This window comes from Tympanuchus pallidicinctus, unplaced genomic scaffold (genome assembly GCF_026119805.1).
Source record: "Tympanuchus pallidicinctus isolate F22 unplaced genomic scaffold, pur_lepc_1.0 scaffold16, whole genome shotgun sequence".
In the NCBI taxonomy this organism is placed as follows: Eukaryota; Metazoa; Chordata; class Aves; order Galliformes; family Phasianidae; genus Tympanuchus; species Tympanuchus pallidicinctus.
The window spans coordinates 9,801,646-9,815,043 of NW_026294679.1; positions in this window are offsets into that span (position 1 = coordinate 9,801,646).

The following is a 13,398-nucleotide window of genomic DNA, read 5'->3' on the forward strand; positions in this document are numbered from 1 at the left end:
AATTTTGTGGTTTATTTAGAGATGCCAGAGAACACAAGGCAATTTGAGCGTGCGGCTGCACCCACACATTGTGCCTGCAAACAGGAGGCGATGCATATTTAAAGAGCTGCTCCCTGGAGTCTTTCCTTTCTGCCTGAAACCTATCCCGCCTACGGCTCGGGGACATGAATTATTTACTGCCAAACAAAAAGCGAGGGTGTTTAGCAGTGACACCCAGGCTGTGTAAGTGGAAGTGAGAAAATCCAGCCTCTCATGGGCAGCTTCTTCCCTCCTGCTGGGCTGTTCTCTGCTGGGCATCGTGGAGGGTCCTGTGCCACCTCAGCACAGTGCAGTGCTGCCTTCCTGCTGTTCATATGCAAGATGCCGCCTTCATATTCTTCAAACTTGTCACCCTGCCTTTAATTCCCCTGCTCTGTCCCCTCTTCAGGCGCAGCCTAGGAGGGATTTACTGGCAATGCACATTAAAATGGAGAGCACGTCTTGAGTTTCAAATGCTCTGCAGCGCCAGGTCCAGATCTTTTGCCATCCCTGAGTCAAAGGGAGGGGGGAAAAGATTGACCCTCTATCTGTGTGTTACTCTGAGCTGCTAGACACAGCTAGAAAACAAAGCAGTGTGATGATCTCCTTTCCCATTCTGCTGGCAGCACATTCTCAGTTATAACAGAATTACGATGTGCCGTTCCCTTGGTTTTGCTGGCACTGCAGCAGGTATTAATCAATATGTGCTATCCATCGAACTATTTGTTTTATCCAGGTATGTTATTAACCTCCTTTCCATCAAACTAGCAAGGGCCAGAACTGTTTGGAAGAATGCATGTGTTCGCTGCTTTCACAGAGGGTATAATAAAAAAATTAAAAATCCAAAAATCATTGGGTCAAGTTCACACCATTGTAAATCTTCTGCAGGTGGTGGGAAGGCCAGAGGAGGGCTGGAGGGATCCTCTCGGGGAAAATACGTGGGCTCTGTTTTGGAGGTCTGTTAGAACATGAGAAAATAGATATCAAAATAATTTCTTTTATTAATTAAGATAGCTTATAAGTCAACAACACAACTGGAATGAAAGCAGTGATGACACAGAACTATCAGTAGTAATGATTTGTGGTACAGAAATAGGCAGAGGGGCAAGAAGGGGACATGTTATATATATATATATAAATGCTATGAAGAAATATAGAATCATAGAGGTTGGAAAAGACTTCTAAGATCATCTTGTCCAATCTGCATATATAGTAAGGCATGTGTCCTCTCCTAAAGACCTTCCAGTGTTTGGATAGAAACACATAGACTTTTTCTCTCATTTTTTCAAGAGTGTTATGATTAGGGCCAAGTGACTCACTGGGGGTTAGATAGAGAGTCAGTAGGGTGTCTATGGTTGAGATCCAAGTGTTGGGAATTGTCTGCTTTTTTAGAATATGATTGGACACCTCTTTCTTTGGAAGGAAAACAGGCTCCAACAGAAATAAGTTAGCATCTCCTTAAATGGAGACTACTGGGAGGACACGGGGGAGTATAATGAGTATAAAGTGCTGGAATTATGGAAGTTGAGAAATTTGATTGATGTTATGCAGTGATCAATTTATTAAGTTTCTAGGTTACTGTTAACTTATTAAATTATACAACAAGTGAAAAAGATTTTATTTTTACCTGTATTCAAAATTTTATTTGATTAAATCACAGTTCCTCATTTAATGCAATTCTTATCTAAAAACAACTCCCTTCCTCTCTTTTTATTATCATCATTCTCTGGCTGCTGCTTGGATGCTTTGTGCAGCACTGTTACAGAGCTGACATCTGTTGTGATGCATCTATTCTTACACATGGGCCTATCTCTAGTACCAGGCTGTGCCTTTTTTTTTTTTCATGCGATTGTTCATGTTGATGTTTTCCACTGCTTTTTACTTTTTAAGTTAGCAAAAGGGAAGAAAAGGCATCACAAAACTTTGCTGTCAGCTTGTAAAGAACTACAACGTTATGAGTGGGAAAGTGGGAAGAGGCGCAAAGGGCCTATTGCCACAGATGCATGGCAGGAAAGACGTTCCACCTGCTGCCATCATCCAGGTGAAGAATCATTCTAGAGCAGTCTGCTTTAGGCATCTATGGAAATGTTGCAAGCTTTGGAACAAATTAAAAGCATGTTCAGAGGTGAAAATAGCAGGGGTCATCATTGTCATTGACCTTCAGGTCTGACAAGCTTTGGAAGTTTAATCTGAAAATTCTCCTGTTGGCTCAGTGTAACTTCACTGATGAAATCTGGTGTATGATGTTAAAGAATAAGGAATATTACTCTAGGTTCAGTGTACAGCCTTGCAAAACATCTGGTTTGCTAGGATTTTCTGTATGGTACACTGCCTCTTTTGAACAGATGTTTTCTGCACTGAAATCTTTAGGACTCCTTTTTTGCACTGAGGGTTCTTCAAGCATCGGATAAGAGTTGATTATAAGGGAGATCCACAGCATGTCATTAACAATTTTAGTCTTGAATTATTGTAAGGGTTGAATTATTTTAATGGTAGAGAGGGAGCTTGCCTAGCAGATTAGATCAAGGCAGATCCTAAACCTTGAATAAAACTGCACTCACATCTAAATTTCATGGCTTCAGTATTGACTTTATGGGCTGTAGGATAGCCCCTATGATGCAATGCTCTTTTGCATCCAACTTGCCATACAGTTAATGATTTAACACTTCTGAGCTGGCTCAGTACAGGAGGTTTTATTTCTCTCCATGTGGCTCATGAGCAGATAAGCAGAGCTCTGAAAAATGCACCTCATCTTTTATAAGACATTATCTTTCTGAGGGAAAAAAAAACTGTGACATATTAAGCAGCTTTCAAGGGTGTTCTCCGTTAATATGATATGGTGTCTTGTTAAGAGTGATCTAGATATCCAGTGAATTTTTTTTTTTTTTTTGAATAATTAATATGAATCAAAATCATGCAGTGTCCAAGAAGTCTGTGATTGCATCTGGATCTAAGTGTGAAAAATGCTTCTAGAACCAAGCAGGAAGCATAGGGTCAAGTTATACCTAATCAAAACTGTATGCCCTGTGTCCATGTTGGCACAAACTGCATCACTTCCCTGCTTCATCTGCACTAAAATCACAGAATCGGGCCATGATCCAACATCTGTAACTCTTATAAAAGTGATTTAGGGTCATGAGTGTGGAATCCTCCAAGGGTCTTCTGCTCAGCTAGCAGAATTAAACCTTTATATGAGGGAAAAGTCAGCAAACCAAAGTGGCACAACCCAAAAGAAAAACTAGGAATAGAAATATCAACATGTTTTTCTATTGATATGAATTTAATACATGAGATGTGCTAGTAAATGAAGGGGCCTTAAGAAAAAAGCCCGGGCTGGTATTTTGGAATTTTACATTTTGGGGAAGTGGTTTTAGAACATAGAAGAGGGATTTGGCCGTGGACCGATTAAAAGCCGGGGCTTGAAAATTGGTAGTGTTATGTGTAATTACTTTTCCTACAATATCAGGAAATGATTTAAATGCAAATTAAACTGTGCTGCCAGAAGGTAGATGGATAGCATTGAAAAGAGCTATTTTAGAAAACAACGTAATTTTCAGAAAATTACCTCCCTTGTCCTGAGGAAAAAAAAAGATGGCTGTGGAATTAGTGATACCAACAATGTTGTATCACCAAGATCAGTTAAACATACTCATTCTCCAGGACTTCGACTGCTATGAAATTCTTCTAAAATGAATATTAATGTTTGCCTAAGTAAGTCTGAAGGGAGACTTTTGATGTGAAAAAGTGTCCCTAGCTTTCTTGTAAAACAAAATATATACCACTTAACACCAGCTGGCTGGGGGGCAAGTGGAAAATTGCGAAAATTCTAAAGCTTAAACTCTTATCCTGTTGGGTGAGCCAGGTTTGCCTAACTTTGTAACAATGCTGTAGAGCCATTTAACAATTTAGTTGAATATATCAGAGAAACCACCAAGGTCCCATACTGTGCTTCTCTGAGTTGCTTTGTGGAAGCCACAGGAGGTCCTTCTAGAATCTTCAAAAGGAGCAAAAGTATAAAGCAACACCTGAAAAAGAAATTAAATTTAGTTGGATCAAACCTTTCTTTGCTTACCCCTGGGAGATTAACAATAAAAAAAAGAATGTTTTGTTGTAAAACAACATACTTAAGGGATCAAGAACAAGCAATTCTGGTTAGTTTGCTCAGCCCGCTTTTCTACCAGCTTACAATGACCATAGTTGAGTGACGTTTGTTGTTACAAAGTAAGACTCGTTCATACAAATAGGCTTGTGAAAGAATGAGCCAAATGATTAAGCAGACACGGTATGAGCATGTGTGGGGATGATGGTGTTAGCTACTGCCATGCTGGGCTTTCTGTCAACCCTGCTGTGCTGCGTCTGGGTTGCAGCTCTGAGCCAGGATTCCATATGTCCAGCATCCATCATCAAGGGCAAATTTTAAAAAAAAAGATTAGAAATTCTTTTGGAACAGCAGTACACCTCATTTGAAAAAAAAAATAAAATAAAATGAGAGAGAAATTTGGACTAGCTTTTTGGTTAATACAGAATAGGAAGACTCAAGAGGCAAAGAGGGGGAAATCAGGAAGAGTTAAAGACCTCTGCAGAAGATGATCAAGAACTTACTGACATCTTAAAATGGAGTCCATACAAAAGATATGGGAAATTTTGAGGTTTGAGTTATGGCCATATCCCTGAAATTTGATGGGAGAGGGAGAAATAGTACTACGTCTGCTCATCTTGCTTAAAATTAGCATTTGCACTCCCTTTATATACTTAAGAAAGCAGCAGGTGCATGAAATGAAGCAGAGTGGTGAAAGGAGAGTACTTTTATGTTGATTGCACATGGTATGAATACTCTCAGAATCATAGAATTGTTTGAGTTGGAAGACACATTTAAGGGCCATCTGGTCCAACTCCCCTGCACTGAACAAGGACGCCTACAGCTCCATCAGGTGCTCAGAGCCCCACCCAACCTGTCCTCAAGTGTCTCCAAGGATGGCTATCCACCAAATCTCTGGGCCAATGCTGTACATAAATCTGTTCCAATGCTTCGCCACTGTAGCAAAAATGCTGAGTCAGAGCCTGAAACAATGATCAAGCTCCTGGTGGGAGGGTAGGACCAAGGCAGGGGAGTGCAGGTGCAAGCAACAGGTACAAGCAATGTGCCTGAGTGACTGGAAGAGGTGGAGCCAGGATCCGACCCTTCTCAGATCTCATTTAAGGGTTGGCAGGGGAAGGTGTCTCTCACTAGAGATCCTTGCTTTTGCTTGAGGCCTTCTGAAGGTAAATAGATTCTTTCCTTTGTTTCTGTACTCATAGTTGTTGCATTTGCGGAAGTCCTCATTTGCTGTAGCCTAAGGCTTTGCTACTCTGTTGTTGTTGCTGTGTTTTCCCTTGTGTTACATCTACTATTATCATAATTTTTTTCCCCTTGTACCCAAACTAAACCTCTTCTCTTTTAGTTTGAGACTATTACCCCTTGTCCTATCACAACAGAGCCTGCTAAAGAGTTTGTCCTCTTATTTCTTATAGCCCCCTTTTGGATATTGAAAGGCTGCTATCAGGCTGAACAGCTCTAGCTCTCTTAGGCTTTCCTTGTAAGAGTGTTGTTTTATCCCTTGGATCATTTTATGGCTTTCCTCTGGTTAAACTCTAGCAGGTCCATGTCTATGTTGTACTGAGAGGTGCACATCTGGATGTATTAGTCCAGGTAAGGTTTCACCCACACAGAGTGGAGGGGCAGGATCACCTCCCTCATCCTGCTGGCTATGCTGTTTTTGATGCAGTCTAGGATAGAGTGGGCTGCAGGGGCACATTGCTGGCTTATACTCAGCTTGCCATCCATCGTTATGCCTTGGTCTCTTTCAGTAGAGCTGTGCTCTATCTTTACATCCTCCAGCTTGTACTGATAATGGGAGTTGCTGTGACCCAGGAATAAGACCTTGCACTTGGCTTTATTGAACCTCATGCGGTTCACCTGGGCCTACAGTTATGTAGGTCTCTCTAAATGGCATCCTATTCCTTGGGTGTGTAGGCCACACCACACAGCTTGGTGTCATCTGCAAGCTGGTGAGGGTGTGCTAAATCTCACTGCTGATGTTACTGATGCTAACAATTGATTGAGTACTGACCCCTGGGGGTCACCACTTGTTGCTGATATCTGTCTTGCGTGCTGGGTATGTGCATCCTTATGCAATTATATGCGGCAAAATGTTTTTCTGGAGTGCATGATAAAGCACACATTTGCAAGACATTTCCTATACCTCCCAAGGAGCTTGCTGTGACAGCTGCTGAAAGATAAATGCCAGTAACAAACAGTGCTAGCCTAGCAACATTTTATGTAACTGTATACCTAGGAAAGTGGTTTCTTTATTGCCAGTGGCTTGCAAAAAGGAGAGAATATCTTGGACAAATTCTGTATCTTGCCTTGTGAGGTATAAATGTGCCCTGCATCTGTGTAAAGGGGATGTAGGACCAATCTTCCTTCCCTCTCCTTCTCATTCCCCCATTTCCACCAGCCTGCACCTGTGTCTCCCTGGCATGCGTGTACCCAGAGGGTTGTGGGAGAGCGACTGGCTTTGTGTGTGTTTGGAAAACCTCCCAGTCCTCATTTCTGTGGCTTTTGACAGCATCTTGCAGGTTCATTGCACTGGGAGTGCCTTTACTGAGAGGGCAAAAATCTGCTGTAGAGAAACAAAGCAATAAATGCTGATCAGGTTTGAAAGGCCAGGTGCACACCCCATGTTAACACACTTACTGGAGACCAAAGTTTAAACTGACACCTTGCATATAGAACAGCCTTACGTAGCACTGAGGTCTCTCTATGTCACCCTGGGAGCAGTAAGTAGTTTAAAAAACATTATTCTTGCCTTAAGCCCATTATTATGCATAAAGAGCCTTCTTGCATTGGCCGCAAGTGCATGAATGCTTATTCACTGTGGAAATTAAACCACCTAAAAGTTAAGACTTTGCTTTCCAGAGCCTGTGGATGGTAGAAGGTGATGGATTCGCTGCAGAGGGCTGAGGAGGCCCTTTGGTACCTGGGGGAAAGGCTGTGGAGCAGTGGTTTCACAATAGTGTTGTTATTTCCTGCTGTTCTCAAAGGATTATACTGAAAATGAGACCTTCCTACCTTCCAAGAGGGTGCTTGGGAAATAAAAAGCTATAATTTGAGGGCATGGGATCGCTCAGTGAGAAGCTGTCAGCAATTTGTCCAGGGCAATACTGAAGCAGGAATTGAGCTCCCTGCAATATGATGACTTGTGTGGACAAATCAGGTCCTTGTTGGAGGTTTTTGACAACTTGGCCCTGGATGGCTGTCCTCACAAGATTTTTGTTGTTTTGGCTTCTGGCTCTGACCTAAAAGAATTGGCAGAGGAAGGTCGTGTTTACCTAGAAATATATAAATTATAGAATTTCAATATGAAGGGGACTCTTTTGATATGAAATATGGAATGTACTGCAGAGTCTGACAAGTTGTCACGGTAGAGCTTGTCCTTTGTTTAGCCCTGCAAGAAAAACTCAGCAGCACTTGGGCAGGATGGTGATAAACACAAGATGAATGCTGCCTCTGGTAGAGGGCTAGATGGAGCATTTCAGAGGGTGCCCAAGGGTATTAGAGCTGAGAGAAAACTTCCTGCCTATGCAACCAGGACAGAAAGCAACATTTCCTACTCCTTTTTGCCTCCAAGTTAGGCCTACCTGCCTTCTTTTAAAGAGTATTTTGGCATTTCTGGTTCAATATAATAATAAGAAATCAATCCCAATAGAAAATAATACTGTGGTTTTTACGTGGTGAAGTAGAAAAGAGAAAGCTTAGAGTTTCTTCCAAAGACAGAAAGGTTAACAAGCTTATATTTAATTAGACATCTAGACATCAAGGATTGGTATGAAAGAGCTCCTTTTTATTTCTGTTAGTCACAGGATATCTGATACATGATGTTGGTGTATCGGTGCCTTATTGGACACTAAGGAAAATTCAGTGTTTATCAGTGCTGAAAAAAACCCCCACGAATGTTCACTGTTTACTGCCTTGGTACCTCCAGATTCTTTATGACCTCTATCCATTACACGGACCTGCTATCTGGTTTCAGGCTGTTCATTTAAGAAAAAAAGAAAGTTGCTCATCCAGTCTGATCACGGGACAATTTGTATCTAGGGAGAAGCTGTGGTGCAGCTTTTTTTGCATCTTCAGTTTGTGCGAGCAATGAGAGATAGAGGACATGAAAGTTCAGGCAGTTCTTTGCTCTGAGCCAGGCATAGTGAGTGAGTGCTGTTCATCTCTTAATCACTGATAATGTGTGAAGCTCAGGTGTGAGGTGGTATCCATACTGTATAAGACCTTTGGCATGACACTAGGAGAAATTATGTTCAATATTGCTTAATCAGTAAAGATATCCTTTAATGACCTTCATATCTGAGAGGAGGAAAAAAAAAAAAAAAAGAAAAATCAGAGCGGTAAAATAGCTCCTCTTAAAAGCTTAATTAAAATATGAAACCTTTGATTTCAGGCAATTAAACTAGACATTTTCTGCCTTTAAATTAAGTGTTCTGATACTCTCTAAACAGAATATGCTTATTGCTGGATCTGTCTTCAAAATTATAATAGTCAGGATTAGTAGAGTTTCAAATATGCAACTCAAAGCAAAGCTGACTGCAGATGAAAGGCAGAGTTTGCTTTTCAACACTAATGAGAGCTGAAGATGCCCTGCTGGTGGCTGTCAGCATTGGCTTATGCAGCTGAAGGACGTATGTCAGAAAGCCATGGAAATGCTGGAGAAAAAAAAAGATGGGGTGGTACTTCTCTGGAGTTAGATGGCCAAACATGGATATTATAAACTGTAGCAGCTGTGTACTGCTCCAGATTAAAATGTCTCTGTTGCCTTCAGGATGATCCCCATCCACTAAGCAACCTCCGTGAGGGAAGCTTTAGGAAGTCCTGAGTGAATCCTGAAGGCTTTGTTCAGGCTATTAGCTGAGAAACTCTTCTATGCCTGCTGCTTTCTAGCTCATCTAAAAGCTTTGTGGTGTTTAAGAAAGAAGCTGAAAAAATAGTATAGAAGAAGCACAAAAGAGGATCTGTATACAGATATCAGTCCCTTTAAGTGGCCTGTGAGCTTTGAGGTATCAATTATATACTATGAATAACTTAATGGGGAGAAAGATCAGGTGGTATTGACGAAAATAGCAAAATGGGAAGGAATGTCTGCAAAATGGGCAAGGTCACAGGATAAAGACTTGTATTTGAAATATTGAGTATAAATGAGAAATGAATAAATGTAGTGCTTGTCCAGTTGCCTCAAGGCTTTATTAAAACTGAACGTATGTATGTAGGAAATTATTCTGTTGAAACAAATGGTTCTCAAGTTTCTTACAGTGGAAAGGGGGTGAAACTGAGACTGTGCTAACCCATATGTGAGATGATCATCTAAGAGTCTTTTGGCTTACTGTCATTGGGAAACAAATGACTGGAGTGTTCCCAGCTTTTGGTAGCAGCATGGTGTACTGCAGCCTCCAGGAAGTGTTGAAGTAGTGATAAGATGAGAGGTAACAGCTTTAACTTGTGCAACAAGTTGGATATTAGGAAAAATGTTTTCTCAGGAAGAGTGGTAATGCATTGGCAAGGGTTGCCCAGAGGGGTGGTGAAGTCACTCTTGCTTGGGGTGTTCAAGAAAAAGGCTAGATGTTGCAGTGAGAGGTGTGGTTTAGTGGCCATAATGGTGAATGGGTTGGAGTTGGTCTTGATCTTATTGGCCTTTTCCAGCCTTAAAGATTTTAAGATTCTACAATTCTACCTCACAGCCAGGTGTGGGCTGCAGTGTACCCACAGCTCACCTGTGAGGTGGATCCCTTTGTCACAATCATTGTGGCTTTTGCCTTTGTTTACTATAAAATGATGATCTCTTTCTAATTGCCATTATATATTTAGGAACAACCGAGAAAATACGACTTTTTTCCCCACGTGAGCTGTTCACTGTTCAGCCTCAATGTTTGGGTGATGGTGGAGGGAAGAGATGGGCTTGGTTGTCACCAGAACTCAGCTGTGGAAAATAGTTTTACCTGCCTAAAATCACTGTAATTGCTGAAGTCCTTGTGTTTATTCCCTGCTCTAAAACATGGAACAGCGGCGTGCTAGGCAATTAAATAGCTGTCATGCCTTCTCCCAGACCTAGAAGCACTTTGGGGATGGAGATATATGACACGATTTGTACAATCAGTTAGTAAAAACTTTGTAAAGCACTTTGGGATTCATCTGAATGAAAGGCACCATCATAAATGTAAGATCATTCTCATTATCATTAATATTCTTTTATGAGGGACCTTATCAAAAGCGTTTTGAAAACTCAAGCAAGTTATATCCACCAGGTCACCTTTATGTACTATTTTATTAACTTTTCAGATGAGGGATTGCTGTGACAGAATAATATTTCCATATGGAAACTGAAGAGGGGTTTCTCTATTGTCATTTATTTACCTGTATTATGACATTACAGGCTACAGCTGATGTTGAACTCCCACTGTGCTAAAGGTACATAAAAGGAGAAACTATCTTGAAAAATATAACATTTAAATGAAGTTGCTGTTTTTGTCTGTGCTTAGTGGTAGATTCCTTCCTTGTCTTTCAAGGGGCATCTTGCACTGTAAGGGAGATGTAAGAGGGGCACTTCATTTGACAGGTTCACTGTTGTGTAGTTTGTTTTCCCTATGGGTTGGGCTGGTACTAGCTAGCCAGGCTGATTTACTGCCCTGGAGAACTGGTGACCACATAACTCCTTCCTCAGGTCCTGTTCACCTTCCACAGAAGTTAATCACCACTGAAGTCACTCTCTAATTTCCTGCAGAAACCAGCACAGACAAGGGAGGGGATCTCTTCTGTTACATCTGTACAAATAACTCAGGCCAAGGACTCCTGCTTCAGCATCTTCTGTTTTTCAGCCTCTTTCCTTCCCCATGAAGTTACAGGTTTTTGCTGAAGAAATGTCTGATTTGTACACCTGATTGCGAGTTATCACAGAGTAGTGTCTTCCAGCAGATGCATATATTTCAGTTAATTAGGTACAATAAATCTGTCACATTACAACAGTGCTTTAAAGTTCCCCTCATTACATGCCTGGTTGGGGGTTTAGTATTTATTTTCTCTTCTGTATCAGAAATACCTTGATTTTTTTTCTTTTTCTTCTATAATCCTATGCTCTACACCCATTTTCTTTCCAGTCTGCCCTTTATTCTAGCTTATGTTCTGCTCTTCAGTCAGATACCACTTTTTATTTTTAAAAGGGTGTTCATTTCCAATAAACTCCATTTAGCCATGCGGATTTTATCCTTTCTGTTGCATTTTCACTGCAAAGGTCCAACTACCATCTGCTTCTTCAACATACATTCTTAAATAGCCTCTGGACACATAACATTAGCCAAACTCACCCTTGGAACAACTGCTGGGGCTGCTGGAGGAGTTACTCCAGGAACAAATTTGCAGTATGTTGTTAAAGTGTTTCACTTTGCCCTTGAGCGGGCTGTTAATCATTTTTCTCATAGATTTAAAATCTGGCCTTTTAAAGTTCACCCTCACTGCATTACCCCTAGGAGAGTAACCTTCTATTATGATATCAAACCTAATTGCATGGTGATTATGATTACCCAGTGGATTTTTTTACTCTCACCTCCCTTAACTCCTATGCATAATTTAGCACCGCGCTGAGACTCAGTTCCTCCAACAAAGGTCTCCCCTGAAAAGCTGTCTTTAAATAATGTCAATTAATTGGCTTTTCAGACCACTCTGCACATGAGATTTTCAACTGGTGTGCTGTAGAGGCACCGAAGTCGTGTCTCTATTGACCTGGTGTCCCTCAAACTGTAATGACCTGGAGGTGCCTGCAGCTGATGGTCAGTGCCTTGTGCTGTCCTCAGTCATCCCTGGAACTGAACCCTGGTGGCTTTGGCATGTCCAGAATGGTTACCTGGGGCCTGTGCAGTGCTCCCAAAGGACAGAAAACCAAAAAGGCAGAATGTTTGGAAATGAAAAGTCTCTTTGTGATAACAGGTGGAAGGAAAGAGAAGATAGAAGTGTTGGGCTTCAGCATTTGTAGCAAGCTTGTTTGGTGACTGCTGCTCTTGTAGAACATAGGCGGTGTACATGAATGTGACTGCACACCCCACCAAAGCCTCTTGGAACTTGTGCTTGCTCTCTTGCACTTCCCACGACCCTTTATAACAGCAGTGATAGCAGTCTGGATCAGTTGCTTCGTTGTTTCCATGAACTAGGAACAAATGGAGCAATCTGGAGAGAGCGTGTTGCTAATTTCAGAACACAATAGCTCTTGGTGACTGCACTGGGCCATTACGAAAATGTTTACCCTTCAAGGGCTTCTGGAATTTCATTGGAAATATTTAGGGCTGAGTACACATCAGTGGTAATATTCTGGTCTTTTTAGGTTTCTCATTTGGAGTATTATAGGGTAAGGTATCTCTTTTATAAGTAGCTGTTAGCAGAAAAAACAGTTCCTATAACAAAAACACCAGTGCTCATATTTCTCTTTTCAAAAACCATGATGGTTGTGAAGAAATGAAGGAAGTAAGAACCCAGTCATAAAGATTAATTAATCACAGGTGAAATTCCTCTGTGAGAGGTGGAGTGTGGTAGGACTAACTATCTGCAGTGAACACAAATGAGTATTTTCTGTTTGTCCCAGTGGCTGTTAATACGTGTATTTATCTTAATGCATTTGGACAAAAAAATAAAATAAAAATAAAGCTCAACAGCTTGTTCTGAATGGATTCCTAATGTTGGCAGAAAAAGATGTACAAGGCACTGAACATGCCCTTGCTAAATGCTGTATTACTGTATACCAATGGTGCTGGAAACAACATAATGGGCTATTGCCTTTCAGTTTTCTAGTTGTGGGTATGCATTGTTGCTGGGAAATCTCCTGCTTTACGAGTGGGACGTGCTGAGCAGGGCTGGTGCTGATATCCAACCAAGCAATAGCTGTGTGTGGACTGATACCAACCCTGCTTTTTCCTCCCTTTCACCTGTGCCCTATGTGAAGTCCTGTTATGAGCTGTCACTGCTGGCAGCTCGTAACTTCCTTGGGGATGTAAGAAGGCATGATAAGCTGAAGCACCTGGAAACTGCATTTGGAAACTGCAGGCTTTTATTTTTATGTGGCGTAGATGTGCTGCTTGAGTGTCCTCTCTTTTGCCTGGCTGTCAGCTCAATATCCCCTGCTTATATTCTTCTGCTGTTGTTTGCAGAACTTTGCATTTAGGAGATCAGCCACAGTGTGGTCATTCAGGCTTTCTCTGTGTTTCCTTTCATTTAGAGTCATCTATTCAGCAAGATACATCTGTCATTTGCACAAGAATCTCAGGCAGCTGGTAGTTATGGAGAAAACACATTCCTAT